This window comes from Cervus elaphus, chromosome 21, assembly GCF_910594005.1.
Source record: "Cervus elaphus chromosome 21, mCerEla1.1, whole genome shotgun sequence".
NCBI classification, from domain to species: domain Eukaryota; kingdom Metazoa; phylum Chordata; class Mammalia; order Artiodactyla; family Cervidae; genus Cervus; species Cervus elaphus.
Genome location: NC_057835.1, coordinates 28,008,144 through 28,032,640, shown reverse-complemented (window position 1 = coordinate 28,032,640; position 24,497 = coordinate 28,008,144). Strand labels below are relative to the sequence as shown.

General features: G+C 41.9%; 1 protein-coding gene across 4 annotated transcripts in view; it reads right to left on the bottom strand.

The window, feature by feature from the left end:
- Positions 1-24,497, bottom strand: part of FAM110B (family with sequence similarity 110 member B) — a 139,050-nt gene that overhangs the window by 70,167 nt on the left and 44,386 nt on the right. The window lies entirely within an intron of this gene.

Here is a 24,497-nt window from a genome sequence, read left to right as displayed (position 1 = left end):
AAATCAACCCTGAATATTCACTGGAAGGACTGATGCTTGAAGCTGAAGGTCCAATACTTTGGTCACTTGATGTGAAGAGTCAACCCACTGGAAAAGACCCCGATGCTGGGAAAGACTGAGGGCAAGAGGAAAAGGGGACGACAGAGGATGAGATGGTTGGATGGCATCACTGATTCAATGGACATGAGTTTGAGCAAATACTGGGAGATAGTGAAGGACAGGGAGGCCTGGCATGCCACAATCCAGGGTCACAAAGAGTAGGACATGCCTTAGAAACTGAACAACAGCAACAAGATGGTTGTTCCTACACACACACAAAATGAATTATTAAAATCCATGGATATATAATTATATATTATTAAAATCTGATATATAATAATTATTATAATCTAATACTTAGAAGGGAAGGAAATGGCAACCCACTCCAGTATCCTTGCCTGGAGAATCCCATGGATAGAGGATCCTGGAGGGCTATAGTCCATAGGGTCGCAGAAGAGTCGGACATAACTTAGTGACTACATAACAGCAAACAATAATTAGATATGATAATAATACCTAGACATTATTATCTAATAAGAGCTATGAATTAGGTGGCAGAAGTTGTCCTGAGCTTAATAGCTCCCCTTCCATTCTCAGATCATACCAAGTTTCCTGAACTCCACCAGGCATTTTTAGGATTCGAATGTGTTTTCCTCATTGGTAATCTCCATTCCCAAAAGGACCCAGGATTAGACTCCCTCTACTGACCATGGGATAATTCCTACAAAACCTTCAATTACAATAAGTGGATTAATGTCCTAAATATCAGCTCTGTCTCTTGAAGTGGAATGCCTACACATTTCAATCAAAAGCAGTTTTCTACAGTTGTAAACCGTTCTATACAGTATCAGTACCAGTTCTGGAATTCAATTCTATGTGTATTGTCCAAAATCAAGACATATAATCTTGCATGAGTAAGGCATGTTACTATTTTTAGCAAGAGCTTCATAGAAGAACTTCAAGTATGCATGGCATGAACGTTCATAATTATATTTTAACATGACTAACTTTGAAAGATTAGACTTTTATCCAAACAAATGTGTAACCACAGAACATAATTTGGTATGAAATTCATCTGGGGTCTTTATGAAACTTTTAAAGTCAGTAGTGACCAAAGAATGAATTTGCGTAAACTCTGGGAGATAATGAAGGACAGGAAGCCTGGCATGCTGCAGTGCATGGAGTTACAAAGAGTTGGATATGACTGAGCGACTGAATAACAATAACAACAGAGGTCAAAGAGTAGCTGTCTTGAAAAGGGCCACAGCAGAACCTCAGAGGTTACATACTGAAGGATACTCCTTGGGAGAATTGCATTGCTAGAATAATACCATCATGTGCTTCTCACCTTCTATCTCATTATTTTTATCTTCCGGGCTTCCCAGGTGGCTCAGTGCTAAAGAACCTATCTGCCAACACAGGAGACATGGATTCAATCCCTGGGTTGGGAAGATTCCCTGGAGAAGGAAATGGCAACTCACTCCAATATTCTTACCTGGAAAACCCCACGGACAGAGGAGCCTGGAGGGCCACAGTACATGAGGTGAAGAGAGTTAAGACACAACTTATCGACTAAACAACAACAGCCACCTTCCAGCTGGCAACCTTAGATAAGTTACTTAAGTTCCTCAGGCTTGAATTTTCTCATCTGTATCATAAGTGTGAAGATGCTGTGTAATAAAATGAGTTAATATACACAGAAAGCATGTAGGGAGTGCTCAGCATTTTGCAAACATTATTTAAATTCTCTCCACTTGGCTGATGGCAAAATTAAAACACCCAGGCCAAGTGGTATTAATGTAATTAGAAAAGCTGACCCTCTTAAGAAAAAGGACTAGATAATAAAAATAAATAACCATATGCCTTGAGTACAACACAGATGGGAAACGCTATACTGTTAAGAGTTTGTTAATAACATCTAGAAATTCTGAACCTTATATAGGCCTGACCTTTTTTCTGGGATAATCTGAAAAAACTTCTTGAAAATTTTACAAATGTGTATACATTTACCCCTGGCCACTCACTTTGAGAAACTCATCCTAAGGAAATAGTTGGGATCAAGTGCTAAATTACAAGCCATTCCGGATATGTGCAAATAAAATACAAGTAAGGAATTTATCACAGTATCCTTTATTAAAGAGCGAAAAGAAAATATCATTCAACAAGAGCCATTATGTAAATGACAGTGTATAAATAAAATGAATGGAATAGAATGCAGCTATTTCATAGTTATACTCTAGAGGAATATTTATTAAGTGGAAATATAGCTGAATATTAAGTGACCGTTGAATCGATGTATATTATCCTACTTTTGTTAAAATTATTTCTGTGTATATATGCACAAATTTCTGTGACTATATACGGAGAAAAAGTCTAGGGGCAAATGTGAGAGTGAGAGTTATTTTTATCTCTGCATGGTCAACTTGCCTGAACTTTAAAATGCTTCTACTGTGTTCTTACTAATGTTGAACATAATTTGTTATTTTTGCAATTTTATTAAATTTAAATACCATTTTAATTTTTTTGGCTGCACCACGCAGCATGTGGGATCTTAGTTCCCCGACCATGGCGAACCCAAGCCTCCTGAAATGGAAGCACAGAGTCTCGAACACAGGACCACCAGGGAAGTCTTTGAACATAAATTTTCAATTAAAACTTAATATTTTCCCCACCTCTTACCCAAGAAAAAGAAAAAATGATAGGAAACAAGTTTTTAAGGAGTGGCCCCTCTAACATCTCAGGCTCCGAGGTGCCTGCTGCCTCCCCAGGGTCAGTGACTCTGTTCTCTGGGCAGTTTACAGGATACAGCTCAGCATTGCTAACCAGTTAGCAAGTAGCAGCTTCAGCGAACAGGATTCTGATGTGCTAATTATTCCGAGCCAGAAGTCAAACCAGTAGAGTGGGAACCAAAGGTTCAGCCTGGACTGTCAATCTGTTGATGCTTATTAGGCATTAAAGCCTCAGCTGACACTGGAACAGGGACTCACTGCTCACGACGACTCAGATATTCCTTTCCTAAGTCATCTGGATAATTCTCTCCTTTTACCTAAAGGCGCCCTTATGCACTTAAAAGATATGTCCAGGTTCAAATGCCTGGAAAGAAGCCAGGAAGTCTCAGTGATGGAGAAAAAAGAAAAGAATTTCTTTGGATATAAAGGCAGAAACATTAGCATTACTGAAGATTGACTGGAACTCTGGTAGGTTTTGGAAGCATGCATTGCTACTCCTTCAGTGAGAAATAAGTTTAAAATAAGGGAGAGCAAAGCAGGGGCCTCCCAGATAGCTCAAAGGGTCAAGAATCTGCCTGCAATGCAGGAGACCTGGGCCGGATCCCTGGGTCAGGACGATCCCCTGGAGAAGGGTGTGGCAACCCACTCTGGTATTCTTGCCTGGAGAATTCCATGGACAGAGGAGCCTGGCAGGCCCCAGTCCTTGGGGTCGCAGAGTTGGACATGAGTGACTACTACTTTCACTTTCAAAGCAAAGAGGTCATCTTTCAGTATGTGCCTAAACTGACTATTTTTACCCTCACAGTTTAAAAAGTCTTGCAAATCACAGCTCAGTATCATTAACAGACAATGGTTCCAAGGTTTTGTTAGAAAGATATTTCCATTTATATGTGTAGATTTTAAAGGCAATTTTATTATATCTGGGGACCAATTTTTAAAGTTCTACAATAGAAATTAAAGTGCAAATGGGATTTACTTAACAGAAATTTGCCTTGAAGCAAACTGAGCTCTGTTCTACCTATACCGTTAAGTGTGTAATTACCTGTAATGTCAAAAGTCAAGACTTTTTTTTTTCCTTACTGAAAATAATAATCCCCCAGTTTCTTTTTAACTGTGAAGTTCTTCATAAATGGTGACTGGTTTTCTGAATCTAGATTCCCTAGATTCCTCTTATTTCTATTTTCATACGTAGGGATCCTTTTCTAAATTTCCTTTTACAGCAAAGAATCAACTCTTCATTACGTAATCCTGTTCAAGGCAGGGATAATAATCAGGGAAACTTTTTTCATTTAACAAGTGCTACTCTCCTGGAAAGGCTTCCCCAGTGGCTCAGTGGTAAAGAATCCACCTGCAATGCAGGAGACGCAGGAGACATGGGTTCAATCTCTGGGTCGGGAAGATCCCCTGGAGGAGGAAATGGCAACTCACTCCAGTACTCTTGCCTGAAGAATTCCATGGACAGAGGACACTTGTGGGCTACGGTCCATGGGGTCACGAAGAGTTGGACATGACTGAAGCAACTGAGCATGCATGCATTTTCCTGGAAAGTTTACCACCCAGTGATTTGAGCAGAAAAAATACTATGCTCTTCAAGAATGAGGAAGAACTTATTTGAAGAGAAAGAATCCTTTGAAAATATGACCATCTGAATAGCTTCTAAGTAAAATAAAAAATCTGTGTCGTTTATTTAAGGTCCTTGCTTGGGTTAACAGTGTATGCTTTATGGACACAATAAAGGAAAATGTTGTCCCTCCAAACAGAACTGAAGAATCTGTAAATTTCTGGTGATGCTTGAAAGTCATTTCTTCAGATGTGGGTTCTCTCTATGTAGGGCACCTTTCCTAAGCCCAGCATCAGTGTATCAGGTAGAACAAGCACCTGGAAAAGATAAGCTTCACTGCATATTACCTTTATCATGTGTATGTTATTAGCTTTAAAACTGGAAGTGATCTGAAGGACACTAATTCCCCTTAAAGGAAACTTTCTTGGGCTTCTCTTTCACTTTATTTTCAAAGTCAGATTACAAGCTAATTTAAATTTCAAGTATTCTGATTACATTCCTCTTGAATGACTGCTTCTGATCTTTGCCAAGTCGGTGTTCCCATTCAGGGTGAAGCTATTTTAATTCTACTGCAGGCAGGTCTCCTAATGAAGAGGAGAGTTTAAATTCCTCTTACGTGGAAGCGCACAGGATGAATGCTTTTTAACACAGAGTCTGAGTCAAGCCTACACATTTGGCTTTCTTGTACCAAATTATATAGAAGGCTTTTAAATGAATATTGCAGAAATGTTCTGCCATAGGAATAAACAGCATAAAGTTCCTGAGAGATTAGTGTGAGAGCACTACAGGGGTCTATAGGGCAGCAACTGCCCATCTGACGTCTTGATGGTATTTTGCACCTTGTATAGATTAAAGAAGCTTTGGAAGTTTTAATCATCTTCCTCCAAAGGGGCAAGCATAATCTTCAAATTTGCTTTCAGTGATGTTTAAGAACAAGAATAATTTGAATATGTGATGCAAGTTAGTACCTGGCTTTAAGAAGATGGTACCTGGTGTTCCCTTATCCCGAGAGTGGGAGGTGGAGGAGAAGTGGGTGGTTCTTAGTTCATTTTATTTTGTCTACAATGGGCACAGCTCATCCACATGAAAGAGTGGATCCTGGCTTGCCTGGGTGAGATACACAGGAAACCTTATAGGCCTTGCTCTTCCATCAGTAGGATGGATGGTCCAACTGATGAGAATCAATACTTGAGCCTATGGAGGTGCTCCAGTTGAGAGCCAGGGTCCCCTAGAGATGAAGAAAAGACCTTCTGCCCCAAACCCTGCCCTGGGACAGGCCAGGTGAGGAAAGAGAGAGAAGCAATGTCTTTTTGATTTGTTATTACAACTTTTCTTAAAATGTCCTCATTTTCAGCAATGGAACATATAGAATTTTTTTCTATTATTTTCTTTTTGAAAAATAACTTAATTTCTGTCTTCCCCAAAGATGCTGATGCTGTGTGCCTTTTGGGAGGATCAAACAAACAAACAAACAAAACAAGCCTCTGTGGGGAACCAAGAGAAAGCAATCCTAAAGCATTGCTATTTTAAACAACAGTGAGGCTCAGTTGTGTGAAATTAATTGCAATTTCAGTCAATCTACTGTTCTTCCTGATTTACTAGTTTTGGGGCTGCTCTGTAGTCTGTGCTCACTCAAGCCTTCATATGTGTTTCTTTTCAGCATGACTCTGTGACCTAAATTGCAGTGAAATGGAATGTATGACACCAAATTTCTCATATCTGAACAATCTGAAGTCATCCAACTGCAAAACACAGTCCACCTGCAAAATTCCTGTCAGTCATCCATCAGTGATATTCTGCATTTCGTGGAAATGTATGCCACAGTGAGGAACCCACAGCGTGGCTGCCCTGAATTCCCACTGATAAGAAAGGATCATCCCCTCAGAAAAGGATGGGAAGCTACTACAGATGCTGAAATTCCAACACTGTCATTTAATGAGAATGAACAAGATAGATCAACAAGGCAGAAGAGAGAGAGCAGAGCTCAGAAATAGATCCACAAAATTACAAGTGACTTTTCACAAAGGAACCCAGGCAATTCAATGAAGGATGAAAAGCCCTTTCAACAAATTATGATGGGACAGTCAGATACCCATTTAGAAAAAATAGTAAGCTGCGATCCCTACCTCACATCGAAAATATCAACCAAGATAGCTCAGAGACCTAAAAGTTTAAAACTATAATCCCTCTAGAAAAGAACATAAGGGAATATTTTTGCAACTTTGGGGTAGGCAAAAATTTTCTGGAGTAACAAAAAAACACTGACTGTAAAAGAAAAAACTTATAACACGGTCTTTAGAAAGTATTTTCAACTTTTGCTCATCTCATCAAGACACTGTGAAGAAAATGAAAAGACAAAATGAGAGAAAATATATCCTTTACATAAACATAAAAGAACTTTTAGCCAGAAAAACAATAAAGAACTAATAAATAACAAAGGACAATCAAAATGCTTAAAAAAGGCAAACACTTGAACAAACACGTTGCCAAGAAGATACACAAAAGACCTGGGAGTATATGTAAAGATGGTCAAAGACATCAGTCATGAGGGAAATACAAATTAAACCCATAATAATGCAATAGCAAATGTTGGCAAGAATATGGAACAAATAGACTGTCACACACTGGTAACAAGAAAGTCTGAATTAACCAAACACTGATCCCGATTATCCAGCAATTCCACTCAGGGGTATTATCCAAGGTAGAAGAAAATGAATATCCATAAAAAGACTCATTCAACAATGTTCACGTAACTTTATTCAAAATATCCAACTGGAAACAATCCAAATGCTCAGTAACAGAAGAACAGATAAACAAATTGCAGTACATAATGAAATAAATGAAATAAATATTACTCAGCTACTGATATAAAAAGGATGAACTTCAAAGACATGATGAATCTCAAAGACATGATATGGGATGAAAGGAACTAGTATGAATGGTATTCACTGGATGATTCCAACATAGTTTTAAACTATGTTTAAAAACACATTAGACTAATTTAACTGGAATTCCAGTTGAGCTATTTTAAATCCTAAAAGATGATGCCGTGAAAGTGCTGCACTCAATAGGGCAGCAAATTTGGAAAACTCAGCAGTGGCCACAGGATTGAAAAAGGTCAGTTTTCATTCCAATCCCAAAGAAAGGCAATGCCAAAGAATGTTCAACTACCACACAATTGCACTCATCTCACACGCTAGTAAAGTAATGCTCAAAATTCTACATCAAGGCTGTATACTGTCACCCTGAATATTTAACTTCTACACAGAGCACATCATGCGAAATGCCAGGCTGGATGAAGCACAAGCTGGAATCAAGACTGCCAGGAGAAATATCAATAACCTCAGATATGCAGATGACACCACCCTTATGGCAGAAAGCAAAGAAAAACTAAAGAGCCTCCTGTTGAAAGTGAAAGAGGAGAATGAAAAAGTTGGCTTAAAACTCAACATTCAGAAAACAAAGATCATGGCATCTGGTACCATCACTACATGGCAAATAGATAGGGAAACAATGGAAACAGTGAGAGACTTTATTTTTTTGGGCTCCAAAATCACTGAAGATGGTGACTGCAGCCATGAAATTAAAAGACGCTTGCTCTTTGGAAGAAAAGTTATGACCAACTTAGACAGCATATTAAAAAGCAGAGACATTAACTTTGCCAACAAAGGTCTGTCTTCTCAAAGCTATGGTTTTTCCAGTAGTCATGTATGGATGTGAGAGTTGGACTATAAAGAAAGCTGAGCACTGAAGAATTGATGCTTTTGAACTGTGGTGTTGGAGAAGAGTCTTGAGAGTCCCTTGGACTGCAAGGAGATCCTACCAATCAATCCTAAAGGAAATCACCCCTGAATATTCATTGGAAGGACTGATGCTGAAGCTGAAACTCCAATACTTTGGCCACCTGATGCAAAGAACTAACTCCTCGGAAAAGACCCTGATGCTGGGAAAGATTAAAGGCAGGAAGAAAAGGGGAAGACAGAGGATGAGATGATTGGATAGCAGTACTGACTTGATGGACATGAGTCTGAGTAAGCTCTGGGAGTTGGTGATGGACAGGGAAGCCTGGCATGCTGCTTTCCATGGGGTCGAAAAGAGTTGGACACGAATGAGCGACTGAACTGAATTAAAGACTAATTTATGGTGACAGAATAGAATAATATTTTTTCCAAAGTGGAAAAGGGAGATCTGAGTAGAATTTACCTCCAAAAACCCCATATTGTATTAAAAATCTACTCTTGCTACAAAGTTTTGAAAAAGGTTTATTATTGACTTGACATCCTAATGAAATTACATTTCAAATTCTTCTGAACCTTTCAATCTCTCATTTATATGTATTAGTAGTGTGCTGTGTATATACAGAGAAAATAATGACGACTCTGTTCTTCACGATTTTAAATGACAGTTAAAGTTTACTCATTAATATTGTGCCTGTTTGTGTGTATACTCAGTCATGTCCAACTCTTTGCGACCCCATGGACTGTTGCCCACACAGGCTCCTCTTCCATGGAATTCTCTAGGTAAGAATACTGGAGAGGGTTGCCAATTCCTTTTCCAGGGGATCTTCCCGACCCAGGGATTGAACCCACATCTCCTGTATCTCCTCCACTGAAGACAGATTCTTTACCCCTGAGCCACTAGTGAAGCCCCAGGAGGTAGTAAGATGACTTTTACATCCAGTTTCACTCCCCGACTCCTCAGGACTCACATCTAATACTGTATATTGAAACCAAACAGAAACATTTTTAAACTGAACTGAAGTTCCAGAGAGGGAGAGAAAAATATTTTAAGTCAGGCCAAATATTGAACAAAATTTTATAATAAAGCATAAAACTCCCTGAGGTACAATAATTGAAAATATTTTCCTGGAACACCAAGGCCCGCGTTGGAAGCCCTTGTCCTGCCTCTCTGCGGTTACCGTCCTAGGGCTCATGTGGAAGTCCCGTATGTGATTCTGGCTCACACATGTCCATCTCCAGTCCATCTCCTCCCCTGATCTCAGGATTGCCAAGCCATACGGCACCTCAAGGTCTCCATGTATCTCTCCCCTCCTGGCGAGGCCCTCCCTGGTCCCCGTCTGCATCAGTTTCTGTTGCCGTGTAACATGCATCCCGCCCACCTACTATTGCACTGTCTCTGTCGAGGCGTGGCTTTGCTGGGTCTCCCAAGGCTGCCCTCAAAGTGTGGTCTGGACAGCCTTCCTCTGCAGAGCCCAGGGGCCTCCTTCAGGTTCCCGTGGTTGTTGGCAGAATTCAGTCCCTGGAGACTGGAGCACTGAGGTCCCAGCTTTCCTGCTGGCTGGGAGGGCCATCCTTTTCTCCAAGACGCAGCTCACAGCTCCCTTCTCCAAGGCCAAGGGGAGAATCTCTACTGCCAAGATGGAGTCTTACACGAGATAACCTAGTAGTCACAGCTGTGTTATTCACCCCTCTCACTGCATGCCATTAGCCCCATCCACTCAACACAGGGGTCATCTCAGAACTCTGCCAACCATGCCCTCTAAAATGCTAGCACCCACTCCCAAAACACACACATCTACTCACCTCCCTACTTTACTTTCCTCCGTAGTACTTTTTACCAGTTGAAATAACAAATATTTGATATATTTATCTTCTATATTTCAGCTTCACCTCACTGAAACATAAGCCTCACTAGGGCAGAATGTTTGGTCTGTTTTTCTTTACTACTATATCCCCAGCCTGCAGAAGATTACCACCTGGCTCAGAGCAGCTTATCAACAAATATTTATTGAATGAATAAATGATTTACTACCTAGAATTGCCTGAGAAACATCAGCACCTCAACATCTCCAATTTTACTCCTACACACAGATTTCTGCGACCTTTTTCCTTAGTTAGTTGCCTTACATCAGAACTTTTAGTCACAAAAGATCAAGCTAAACGTTATCTTTTCCACAGTTGCAAAGCTATATAGTTGTATTTTTTTTTTATAGTTGTATTTTATTTATAGTTTTATCAGCCAACTATGTGGTGAGAATGCCACACTAAATATATGCAAAAACCACCATTTTTAAGCTTGTGTGAAAACAGATATGTTTAATGTCCGGTTCCCAGGCTCAGAGATGACTTCTGTTTGTTTGCTTTTTAATCTTAAAAATAATCTTTGGTCAAACAGTGGAGAAAATAGGAAGTAAAAACCAAGGTCCTTTGAACACTGACTCCAAGAAAACCACAAGTATGTGACTAAGTCAGTGACCGAAGCAAGAGAGAAGTATGGCGTTTGGAGGCAGTGAATATAACCGTGAAATCTGTATCTGACTGAAGACCTTTCCTGATGTCCAGACTAAAAACCTCTTACATACGGATGTGTGTGCTAAGTCACTTCAGTCATGTCCAACTTTGGGACCCCATGGACTCTAGCCTGTCAGGCTCCTCTGTCCATGGGATTCTCCAGGCAAGAGTACTGGAGTGGGTTGTCATTTCCCACTCCAAGGGATCTTCCCAACCCAGGGATTGAACCTGCATCTCTTATGTCTCCTGCATTGGCAGGCGGGTTCTTTACCACTAGCACCACTGAGAAGCTCTTACATAACTACAGCCTCCACTAAAAGTAACCGAATAGCACTCAGCTGATCACAGGTCGGCAGGTAGATCGTCTCTTTCATCTTGTTTAACTTTCCCTACTCTTGTTTATTTTACTAGCGCTACTACTACTAATGCAATTCAAGGGATACAATAAATTTTTAAATCTCCCTTGCCAATGATAAATGAGCATTTACTCCTGCATCCCTGGCTGGTTTCTCTTCTGCCTTCTCTCCTCTAACCATATATATGGTTTCCAAGTTAATCTGCGCCAAATAGTGATTCTGGCAAGCCTCTCCTCTGGTTATGAACACCGGGTGGCTCCCTACAGCCTCACTCCTCACGTTCATGGTCCTCCCTGGGACCTCACTTGTCAAGTTCCTCACTTAGGTTAGGATGTAGCCTGGATCAATCTGGTTTCTATGTTAACTGCAAGACTCTGACCACTTGACTCCATCTTCATCTGGCCACCACTGGCCTCAGGATGACTGGCTAAAAGAATACAGATCAAATGAATGAAAATCACAAATATAAAACCCTAAGTCCTACTGACTGTAGAAACATATCTTCACATGGAGAACAGACTGCTTCTCTGACTCTTAGAAACATAGTAAGGTTAAGAAAGAAGAAAGTCCATGAAATACAGTCTCCAGTATCTCCAAGTGAAAGCATGATAAAGGTAAACAAAGTATTATGGGGACTTCCCTGGTGGTCCAGTGGTTAAGACTCCACACTCCCAAAGCAGGGAGTTCAATCCTTGATCAGGGAATTAGATCCCACATGATGCAACTAAAGATTCTGCATGCTAGAACTAAGACCCTGTGAAGCCAAATAAATAAAAATTTTTTAAAAGGGAAAGTATTATGGAGGTAAATTTGGCATTTCCCAAGCATCTTAACTGAGCTTTCTGTAAGGCAGAATGCCAACAGTGGCCCCAGAATTCCCAGCACCCTGGGGCACAGCTCTGCCCAATCATAGGATAGTAAACACAATGGATTTTACTCCTGGGATAAGCAATGTTATAAGGCACATTAACCTAAGCAAGCACTTCCCAGGTTGCTCTGTGGGTAAAGAACCCACCTGCCAATGTAGCTGATGCAGGAGACTTGGGTTCCATCCCTGGTTCAGGAAGATCCCCTGGAGAAGGGCATGGCAATCCACTCCAGTATTCTTGCCTGGAGAATCCCAAGGACAGAAGTGAGCTACAGTCCAAGGGATCACAAAGAGTCAGACATGACTGAAGTGACTGAGCAGGCATGCATGCACAACCTTGGCAAGGGGGACTGACTGGGTGGACTCTTTACTCTCTGCACCCGTTAAAAGCAGAGAGCTTTCTATGGCTGGTCATAGGGGAGAAAATTAAGAGACTGTAGAGACCGTAAACTGAGGCGCTCTGACATGGATGCTTCTCTGATGCTGTGAGAGGGCCCAGGATGAGGAACTATGAGTGGTTTCTAGGAACTTTCAGGAACAAATGGCAGCCTTCAGCCTCAGTCTTGCCTACAACCTGAATGAGCTTAGAAACTGAGTCCTCCCCAGAGCCTTGGTCTAGAACACAGCTGGCCAACACCTTGAGTGTGAGACCCTGAGCAGATTCAGTCCAGCCACAAAGGACTTGTGATCACTGGACCCTGAGCTGAGAAACAACTGTGAAAATGTCCTGCAGCAAAAGAAAACCAATGCTCTTTCTTCTAAGCCCAGCTTCTATTTGTTCATAGAAAATAATATCGTAAAAGCACCTCCCAGTGCTGAAAACTGTCCTCATGGGCAGAAATGTATAGCCAACAAGTGAAAGAGGAAGAAAAGCATAAGAGCTCTTCCAGGAAATCACTTATCTTTCCTACAAAATCAAGACATTTGGGACCAAGCAGAATATACAAATCTTTAATGATCATGCCTACTCTGGGTGCTTCCCTGGTAGCTCAGATGGTAAAGAATCTGCCTGCAATGCAGGAGACCTGGGTTCAAACCCTGGGTGGGGAAGATCCCCTAGAGAAGGAAATGGCAACCTATTCCAATATTCTTCCCTGGAGAATCCCATGGACAGAGGAGCCTGGCGGGCTACAGTCCATGGGGTCACAAAGAGTGGGACACAACGGAGTGACTAGCGCACACACACACACATACACAGCTACTCTAAAGATCATCATGTATGAGTAGGACTTCTCAGAAATGTCAGAAGAGGAACCAGCCCTTCCATGATATTTTACAAACATGAACATCATCCATGGCATAATGAACATTATAATTTATTCAGGTTTCCATGATATATAGGAAAGGTGTTCATCTTTTATTCATCAAAAGAATAACTGATTATCTACTTTACACAGTATCCTTTGTAAGTGCTTATTGACTAGTTCCAAGAAAGGCTAAGAAATATATGCCATCTACATATTATACAGGAAAAAGTAAATATTAGAGGATGTTTGCCCACTGCTTTTCTTTTTTTTTTTTTTCCAGTGGGTTTTGTCATACATTGATATGAATCAGCCATGGATTTACATGTATTCCCAATCCCGATCCCCCCTCCCACCTCCCTCTCCACCCGATTCCTCTGGGTCCTCCCAGTGCACCAGGCCCGAGCACTTGTCTCATGCATCCCACCTGGGCTGGTGATCTGTTTCACCATAGATAGTATACATGCTGTTCTTTTGAAATATCCCACCCTCACATTCTCCCACAAAGTTCAAAAGTCTGTTCTGTATTTCTGTGTCTCTTTTTCTGTTTTGCATATAGGGTTATCGTTATCACCTTTCTAAATTCCATATATATGTGTTAGTATGCTGTAATGTTCTTTATCTTTCTGGCTTACTTCACTCTGTATAATGGGCTCCAGCTTCATCCATCTCATTAGGACTGGTTCAAATGAATTCTTTTTAATGGCTGAGTAATATTCCACGGTGTATATGTACCACAGCTTCCTTATCCATTCATCTGCTGATGGGCATCTAGGTTGCTTCCATGTCCTGGCTATTATAAACAGTGCTGCGATGAACATTGGGGTGCACGTGTCTCTTTCAGATCTGGTTTCCTCAGTGTGTATGCCCAGAAGTGGGATTGCTGGGTCATATGGCAGTTCTATTTCCAGTTTTTAAAGAAATCTCCACACTGTTTTCCATAGCGGCTGTACTAGTTTGCATTCCCACCAACAGTGTAAGAGGGTTCCCTTTTCTCCACACCCTCTCCAGCATTTATTGCTTGTAGACTTTTGGATAGCAGCCATCCTGACTGGCGTGTAATGGTACCTCATTGTGGTTTTGATTTGCATTTCTCTAATAATGAGTGATGTTGAGCATCTTTTCATGTGTTTGTTAGCCATCTGTATGTCTTCTTTGGAGAAATGTCTGTTTAGTTCTTTGGCCCATTTTTTGATTGGGTCATTTATTTTTCTGGAATTGAGCTTCAGGAGTTGCTTGTATATTTTTGAGATTAATCCTTTGTCTGTTTCTTCATTTGCTATTATTTTCTCCCAATCTGACGGCTGTCTTTTCACCTTGCTTATAGTTTCCTTTGTAGTGCAAAAGCTTTTAAGTTTCATTAGGTCCCATTTGTTTAGTTTTGCTTTTATTTCCAATATTCTGGGAGGTGGGTCATAGAGGATCTTGCTGTGGTTTATGTCGGAGAGTGTTTTGCCTATGTTCTCCTCTAGGAGTTTTATAGTTTCTGGTCTTACATTTAGATCTTTAATCCATTTTGAGTTTATTTTTGTGTATGGTGTTAGAAAGTGTTCTAGTTTCATTCTTTTACAAGTGGTTGACCAGTTTTCCCAGCACCACTTGTTAAAGAGGTTGTCTTTTTTCCATTGTATGTCCTTGCCTCCTTTGTCAAAGATAAGGTGTCCATAGGTTCGTGGATTTATCTCTGGGCTTTCTATTCTGTTCCATTGATCTATATTTCTGTCTTTGTGCCAGTACCATACTGTCTTGATGACTGTGGCTTTGTAGTAGAGTCTGAAGTCAGGCAGGTTGATTCCTCCAGTTCCATTCTTCTTTCTCAAGATTATTTTGGCTATTCGAGGTTTTCTGTATTTCCATACAAATTGTGAAATTCTTTGGTCTAGTTCTGTGAAAAATACCGTTGGTAGCTTGATAGGGATTGCATTGAATCTATAGACTGCTTTGGGTAGAATAGCCATTTTGACAATATTGATTCTTCCAATCCATGAACACGGTATGTTTCTCCATCTGTTTGTGTCCTCTTTGATTTCTTTCATCAGTGTTTTATAGTTTTCTATGTATAGGTCCTTTGTTTCTTTAGGTAGATATACTCCTAAGTATTTTATTCTTTTTGTTGCAATGGTGAATGGTATTGTTTCCTTAATTTCTCTTTCTGTTTTTTCATTGTTAGTATATAGGAATGCAAGGGATTTCTGCGTGTTAATTTTATATCCTGCAACTTTACTATATTCATTGAGTAGCTCTAGTAATTTTCTGGTAGAGTCTTTAGGGTTTTCTATATAGAGGATCATGTCATCTGCAAACAGTGAGAGTTTTACTTCTTCTTTTCCTATCTGGATTCCTTTTACTTCTTTTTCTGCTCTGATTGCTGTGGCCAGAACTTCCAACACTATGTTGAATAGTACCCACTGCTTTTCTTAACAGTAACCATTAGTCACTAAAATACAAATATTCTGCATTTAATTTTGCTTCTATAAGCAATCCTAATTAATGTATAGATATTTGTATCATTTCTACGCCATGCCAGGCTCCCTGCTGCTGCTGCTGCTAAGTCACTTCATTTGTGTCCGACTCTGTATGATCCCATAGATGGCAGCCCACCAGGCTCCCCCATCCCTGGGATTCTCCAGGCAAGAACACTGGAGTCGGTTGCCATTTCCTTCTCCAATGTGTGAAAGCGAAAAGTGAAAGCGAAGTCGTTCAGTCATGTCCGACCCTTAGAGACCCCATGGACCGCAGCCTATCAGGCTCCTCCCATCGATGGGATTTTCCAGGCAAGAGTACTGGAGTGGGGTGCCATTGCCTTCTCCGAGGCTCCCTGCTAGGCACCAAAAAAAAAAAAAAGATAGTAAGTCAGTCCCTGATTTCCAGTTATCCAGAGTCTGTTAAGAGAAACATGTCTACGAAGAACTGAAACAAGCAATTTCAGTCAGTAGGATATCAGCAGTATGGGGACTGCTTAAGATGCAGCGTTACCTGTGAATTATGTAATCTTGGTGCAACGGTGCTGTGCAAGCATGCTTGCTCAGTCAAGTCTGACTCTTTGTGATCCCATGGACTGCAGCCCGCCAGGCTCCTCTGTCCATGAGATTTCTCAGGCAAGAATACTGGATCGAGTTGCCATTTCCTCCTCCAGGGTATCCTCCCTGACTCAGGGATTTAAGCTGTACCTCTTGCATCTCCTGCATTGGCAGGTGGATTCTTTACCACTGAGCCATCAGGGAAGCCCACAATGATGCTGAGCTGTCAATTAAGACAGTCTGTATTTCCATCTGTCCATCCATCCAAGACGCTCATGAGTTAAACAGAAACAACTGACTGAATTAAGGGCTGTTCTGACATTTGTTGTGTGCCTAAGGACTGTGACCAACTACATATTTTTAATGAAGGAAAACTAGCTTTTCATAAAATACATCTGTTGTTATTGTTCAGTCGCTAAGTCGTGTCCGACTCTTTGAGACCCCATGGACTGCAGCATGCCAGGCTCCTTGTCCTTCACTATCTCCTGGAGTTCGCTCAGATTCATGTCCACTGAGCCTGTGATGCCATCCAACCATCTCATCCTCTGTTGTCCCCTTCTCCCCCTACCTTCAATCTTTCCCAGCATCAGAGTCTTTTCCAATGAGTCAGCTCTTCGCATCAGATGGCCAAAGTATTGGAGCTTCAGCTTCAGCATCAGTCCTTCTAATGAATATTCAGGGTTGATTTCCTTTAGGATTGACTGATTTGATCACCTTGTAGTCCAAGTGACTCTCAAGAGTCTTCTCCAGCACCACAATTTGAAAACATCAATTCTTCAGCGCTCAGCCTTCTTTATGGTCCAGCTCTCACACCCATACCTGACTACTGGAAAAACATAGCTTTGACTACACGGAACTTTGTCAGCAGAGGGATGTCTCTGCTCTTTAATATGCTGTCTAGGTTTGTCAAAGCTTTCCTTCCAAGGAGCAAGTGTCTTTTAATTTCATGGCTGCATCTATCCATTGTTTAATATGAAACGTGGCTTATAGTTCTTAATCTGTCACAATGAAGTGTACACATCTCTAATATGATAGTCTGAGTACAACAAACTTTACCTGCATGGAAAGGGAACATTATTTTGTTCACTAACCTCTAAAATTCCCCAAACAGAAAGTTACATTAAAACCATGCAGACTCCCTAGAAACAGAGCATATGAGAGTTTGGGACCTAAATCAAACCAGACATTTCACCCCTGACCCAGCAATGTAAAATGACGATAACTGTATTCTGGGAGGGATAGAGTGATTACAGTAGAAAATACTGAACATTACAGTTTATGAACACACACACACAGTATCTATTCTACCCGTCCTGCTGGAAGGAAATGAAAATCTTAATCCCCATCATTCTACCATGGTTTTTCTTAAGTGAGAAATTTCCCTGCGATAATGCTTGTCTTATTTGGCGTTTATTTTTAAAAGGATGAGCTGTGACTTTTCACACAAGCTGTTTTCAAATTCCACCACTTAAAATTATTCCTGAAAGAACTTTCTTAGGCTCAGCCGTCAGATGTTTAACATCTGCTGTGCATTAGACAAAGTCAAGGATGCAAAACATGGTACTTAGAAATCACAGGCACATAAATAATGCATGGGTGGGATGCAGCGAAACTGACAAATCGTGACCCCAGCCATCGAGGCATTTATACATTGGTTGCGGAGAGCTGGTTAATAAATGTGCAAGACTTTAAAAAGCAATGATACATGAAGACAAGAGGACCAGGAGGGGAATACCTGGAACAGAGGATTTCTGCTGATGGGCTCCAGCCCAAAAGGCAATCAGCCCACCCACCACATGGTCCCCCGGAACTCTGCTGCATAAAGTTGTACTGGGGGTGGGACAAGGCCTCTTGGATTATGAATATTGAATTTTGGTTTCTGTAACTCAGTGGCTAATGAGCTAGTTTTTCCAGTAGCCATGGATGGATGTGAGAGCTGGACCATAAAGAAGGCTGAGCGCCAACGAATTGATGCTTTCCAACTGTGGTGCTAGAGAAGATTCTTGAGAGTTCCTTGGACAGCAAGAAGGTCAAACCAGTCAATCTTAAAGGAAATCAACTCTGAATATTCACTGGAAGGACTGATGCTGAAGCTGAAGCTCCAATACTTTGGCCACCTGATGCAAAGAGCTGACTCATCGGAAAAGGCCCTGATTCAGAAGAAGAAGGGGGCAGCAGAAGATGAGATGGTTGGATAACATCAGTGACTCAATGGGCACAAGTCTGTGCAAACTCCAGGAGATGGTGAAGGACAGAGAAGCCTGGTGTGCTGCAGTCCATGGGGTCGCAAAGAATTGGACATGCCTCAGCAACTGAACAAACAAATTTATTCTTGAGTAAAAACAAAAGCCTAAAGGTGAGCAGCTAGTGCTGGTGAGATCTACTTAAGGAGCTCAGAGCCAGGCTTGGGGGAGATCCTGGCACAGCTTTGGGGAATCTGCAGCCTTGGTCACACAGACCCACAGCCTCGCCATGGACATTGAATCTCGGTATCCCATCTGCTGAGGGGGCCAATGAAAGGGACAGTGATAGCTTGTATGAAGGGCACCTCAGCCCCAGCACTGCACTAAGCACTCCTCAGGAACATCTCATATAATTCTTATCAGAACCTTTTGAAGCAGGAGCCAGGAGAACAATCTAGAAAGAATAACAGAATGGGGCCAGCACGATAGGGTGGTTGTGAGGATTACGTGAAGACGGTGGGCTGTGATGATCAGCATTTAACAAGGCACATAGTGCTTAATAGAGGGCACATATTATCATTCCTTGGCTGAGTGAGGAAAGGGGGCAGGGGATTTCAAGCAAAGGAAAAGAGCAGGGTTTGCAAAAAGCCTTCCAGATCACAAGTAGACCAGTACAGCTGGGAGGGGTTCCAGGGAGGACAGCAGGAATGGCTGGGATGTAAATCTGAACTCAATGTGGCTGCAGCTGAGTGGCTAGCCTCCTGCATCCATAACTTTTACCCCCACGGTCCAGGGGAGTTAGGACGAGGCTTTCAAGAATGAAGGTGAGAAGAGATACTAATTTCATTGAGATCCACCCACAGGCAACACTGAAGGAAGACTGAAAAGGGAGCAGATAGGCAGCAGAGAGACTGGTCAGAGGAGGCTTCAGCAATATCTGTTATCTTGCAACAGGTAGTACCTGGGGCATGGCTCAGATGGTAAAGAATCCACCTGCAATGCGAGAGACCTGGGTTTGATCCTTGCATCAGGAAGACCCCTGGAGAAGGGCATGGCTACTCACTCCAGTATTCTTGCCTGGAGAATCCCACAGACAGAGGAGCCTGGTGGGCTACAGTCCATGGGGTCACAAAGAGTTGGACACAACTGAGCGACTAACGCTGGAACAGGTAACACAGAAAGAACAAAATTACTTAATGAGAGGATACTCTGAGGTTCTCCGAAGATGCTTCCTTGGTAATGGAGGCTCAGTGGTACTAGGAGAACAGTCAGAAGAGGATGCTGGCATAACAGGAAGATCGGGAGTCATTCATGACATCGTAAACTTGAGCCTGGAGTGGAATGTTGATGATATGGGTCTAGCGAGTGGTGTAAAGGTTGAATCATCAATGGGGAAGCACAAGTGTGGGTGTGATGTTCTGGGTGTAGGTGACCCAGTGACCAAGCCTGAACCCTGGGGGAGGGCACACTTAGGTCACAGGACGTGGATGGACAGAGCGGGCAGGGAGAAGATGAGAGACTGACCTGGGAGGACTGAAGAGCAGTCATGAGGTCCTGAGGGCAGGGGAAAAAGAATGAACCAAGCATGTCCCTGATTTATATATCAAATCAAGAGCAGAGACAGAGAAGACAAAACCGAAGCAGAGCTGGGGAAGCAGGAAGGGGAGAAAGGAGGAGGATGACCACAGACAGGATGGGTCCTAAAGGGGAAACTGTCAGGGCATCAGGGCTCAGAAGGCGAGAAGAGTGAAATTAATACTGAATCTTATGTCAATCAATGTCAACATCCCCTTTAAAATAAAAAATATATATATCTTCAGCACCACCAAAGTCTTCCCCACCAAACCTGCACTAAAGGAACACTCAAGGCTTCTATTTTTATCCTCAAACTATGAACAGAAAATTTTCCTGAAAAGAACTTGCAGGTGCTTCTGAAAGAGACTAAGTTAGAGAAAAACTACTGCAAAATATTGTTTATTAAACAATTCACTGCTGATTGACTCTGTGATAATGAACTAGGTTCAAGCACTGGAGAGCCTCAGGCTGGCTTGAAGGATTATTAGGCAAGTGTTTAGAATCAACACTGAATTTCAACAGTGCAGATGTAATCCAAGGAATGTGAATCCATTAAGCTTTTATGCTAATAACTGTTCAGGAGAAGTTGAAAGAGAGGTTAAAGAAAGAAACTGAACTTTAAGTCTCCCTTTGACATTAAAACGATTTTTGTTCAAAATTCTCAAATCGGTTGCCTAGCACACTAACCTCCTACGTGAAGAACCTATTTTTAAAGAAACTAAAATCTCAATATTCATTACACACATTAATAGTCTCTCAAGTTTTACAAGAGAGCAGTCATTCAGCAAAACAAGTATAAACCTTACAGAGACAGACTTCCTCCATTACTGTTTGATTGGAAACAACCTCTTCAAATCCTTACTAAGCATCTTGCTTGATTAATGTTAGTTTTGAAAGAAGAGAGAGAAAGCAAAAGAGGATAATAACTACAATCCCATGAGGTCTCTCTCTGGTTAACCACATCCCAGGTTCTGCAGCCTCCAAGCACAAGGCTAGGTGATGGGGAGAGGGGAAAACAGTAGCCTCCAGATCCAGCCACATAGGGTTATAGCCTATGAATACACTCCCTGGTCCTCACACCTCACTATAAGCAACCTACCCAAACACAGAATACAGAAACCATGATGACAGCACTCAGGTCATTAACACTGACCTCTTCTCTACAGAGTGACATAAGAGCGATGTCACCACCTGGACTCCTACAGAATGTTTACGTATCTGCTCCCCTCAAATGTAAAGTAGCTCACTCTTCTTGCTCAGTTTCATAGGAGGGGACATCTATCGAGTCTCCATCTGCCACCTAATCAAGTTCATGCATGGAACCCTATTTCAGGATTGTCTGAAACTGCTCCCTGCATCACCAGTATTTTCTCTTCGTAATTTCCAACTTTCTTTTGCTTTGAAAATATGTTGATATGATGGCTGTCGTCAACAGCTCTAGAAATCTGAATAGGCTCCTTGGTTCAAGCTGTGAGACCTAAGACCCAACATATGATTCTCCCTGTCACGTATAAAGTCACCTGGCAATGTGTGTTCAACTGGACCATGATCAACCCAGGAAACGGTGGCCCACAGCCATCCTCAGGTGGAACGGCACAGCTGAGCATAGGCACGGGGACTGAGAGCTTAAAACTCACCACTAATGCTCGCCTGACTTGGCATCAATCCCTCTTCTACAAAAGTGGATGTGGGGACTTCCCTGGTGGTCCAGTGGTTAAGAATCCATCTTCCAAAGCAAGGAACATGAGTTCAATCCTGGTTTCTAAGATCCCACAAGCCATGGGGCAACTAAGACCCAATGCAATAAAATAAATAAAGAAATTAGTTGTTGTTTTTTTTTTAAGTGAAAGTGAGCAGGTAATACAGGCTGAAGACTAAGAAATGGCAAAATGTACACAAAGATTTCCTTCTTCAAATCCTTAATCTATGGGGTTCCTAAAGATGAACCAAAAGGGAAGAAATGATATATGTAGAAGTGGTACTAAGACATCCTGGCTTTCTGATTTCTTAAAGGGTAGCTTGCATTTAGTGAGAGTTTTCTGATATATACAGTATAACAGGAAGAACACAATACATGGGATGATGAGGCTGTAGGTTATATCTGACAGTTAATGCCTGGCCTCCTACAAACTGTGCTTCAGTTTTCTCATCTATGAAGTGGGGACTCCAGAACTGCCACAGAAGAGCAAATCACTTCTGAGAATCTAGAAGACTGAATTACTAATATTTTAAAGTCTGTGAAGTGAAGTGAAAAGTCGCTCAGTCATGTCCGATTCTTTGTGACCCCATGAACTGTAGCCTGCCAGGCTCTTCTGTCCATGGAATCCTCCAGGCCAGCATACTGGAGTGGGTAGCCCTTCCCTTCTCTAGGGTATCTTCCCAACCCAGGGATCGAACCCAGGTCTCAGGTATTGCAAGTGGATGCTTTACCTGCTGTTGTGTATTTATATACAGTAGGGACTGGTTCTGACAATTCCATTGCAGAAAATATGAAAATCCAGCTATAGTTCAGCTGATAATGCTAAATTTGGTCATCATGCCTAGTGAAGGATAGAATTCATGCCCCCTGCATTGGAAGCACAGAGTCTGTTTTTTTTTAATTGGAGTATAATTGCTTTATAATGTTATGCTAGTTTCTGCTATACAAATATGTGAATCATCTATATGTACACATATATCCCCTCCCTTTTGAGCCTTCCTCCAACCCCCCATCTCATCCCTCTAGGTCATCACAGAGCACCAGGCTGAACTCCCTGTGCTATAGAGCAGCTTTCCACTAGCTATCTATTTCACACATGCTAGTGTATATGTCAATGTGGGAGCATGGAGTCTTGACTGCTAGACCACCAGGGAAGTCCCTGGTATGACAATCTTAATATAATTCCTTTTAAATAAGATGAAAAGAACCCTTGGTTTGTGTGTTCCACTACTGCAATTGTTTGCACAGGTGGCCAGTGAACCGTAATCAATAGATGCAGCTGGAATTGCATTACAAGGCCTCACATGAAATACAGCCCTTCATGGAAACATGAGAGACCCAGGTCTTCTGAGCATAGAGGGCACCCGGGCAGGGGAGCAAGCAGGTCAGTCCATTCAATGGAACACCCACTGGGGGTCGGGCACTACTCCAAACCCTGGGCACAGAGCTATCACAAACACACAGAACTCCCCGCCCGCCTGGAACTTACTACCTCCCAGCTCTACCTGTCAACTTTCTAAATGAAGAGCGATGCAACAGCCAGGGAGAGTATGATCACGTCATCAGAGATGGGGACACACTGCAGCCAAGAGGATGTGAGACACCCAGGGTCGCTCAGAGTGGCAGAGAGAACACAATTCCATGGACAAACAACAAGGTCCTCCTGTGGGGCACAGGGAACTCGGTTCAACATCCTGTGATAAACCACAGTGGAAAAGAATATGAACAAGAATGTATACATATGTATAACTGAATCACTTTGTATATAGCAGAAACTGACACAACATTTAAATCAATTATATGTGTGCGTGTGCTAAGCCACTTCAGTCGTGTCCGACTCTTTGTGACCCCACGGACTGTAGCCCACCAGGCTCCTCTGTCCATGGAATTCTCCAGGCAAGAATACTGGAGTGGGTTTCTGTGCCCTCCTCCAGGGGATCTTCCTGACCCAGGGATCGAACCAGAGTCTCTGACATCTCCTGCATTGGCAAGTGGGTTCTTTACTCCTAGCGCTATCTGGGAAGCCCCAAATCAACTAATTGTCAATAAAAAAAATTACCACCAACATATGGGAAAAGAACACATTAAAAAGAAAGAGAGAACGCAGTTCTAGTGCCCTGAACCACACATGTGGTAGACACAGTGACAGGCTTCCTCCTGGAATAAACATGGCAACAGTCAGCCCACTGCACACAGACCTGTACTCACCCACTTACTGTCAGATGGCGATTAATGTCACTTCACTAATTTTTAAAGCAACTCTTCAACAGACTATTAAACTCAGACTTTCAATGAATTAAAGCTCCCCTTTAACAAAAAAAGCTTTTTATTTTAGCCGTTAACTCATTATTTCCTAAAACTAAATCACATACAAACTTGTTGATCAGTAAATTGCTAAGTCGTGTCTGATTCTTTGTGACCCTGTGGACTGCAGCATGCCAGGCTTCCCTGTCCTTCACTATCTCCCAGACTCTGCTCAAACTCATGTCCACTGAGTCGGTGAAGCCATCCAATAATTTCATCTTCTGTCACCCCCTTCTCCTCCTGCCTTTGATCTTTCCCAGCATCAGGGTCTTTTCTAAAGAGTAGGCTCTTCTCATCAGGTGGCCAAAGTCCTGGAGCTTCAGCTTGAGTATCAGTCCTTCCAATGAATATTCAGGGTTGATTTCCTTTAGGATTGACTGGTTTGATCTCCTTGCAGTCCAAATGTACATGCTATCCATTCTATTTAATGCTGAACATATTTAATTGATAAAGCACTTTGCAGGCTTTGTTTCAATTCATCCACACGGTCTTTTGTCCCTATTTTATGAGAATTTCCAAGTGCTGCCAGATTTTAACCAGAACCAGCACTTTCCTAAAGAGTATCCATGAATCCCCAATTCCAAAGCGTGAGTGAGTTTTGCTGGCCTGCAGCTACCCAACGGCCAAAATATTTTAAACTGGCTTTTATTCTGTGACTCTACTGCGTG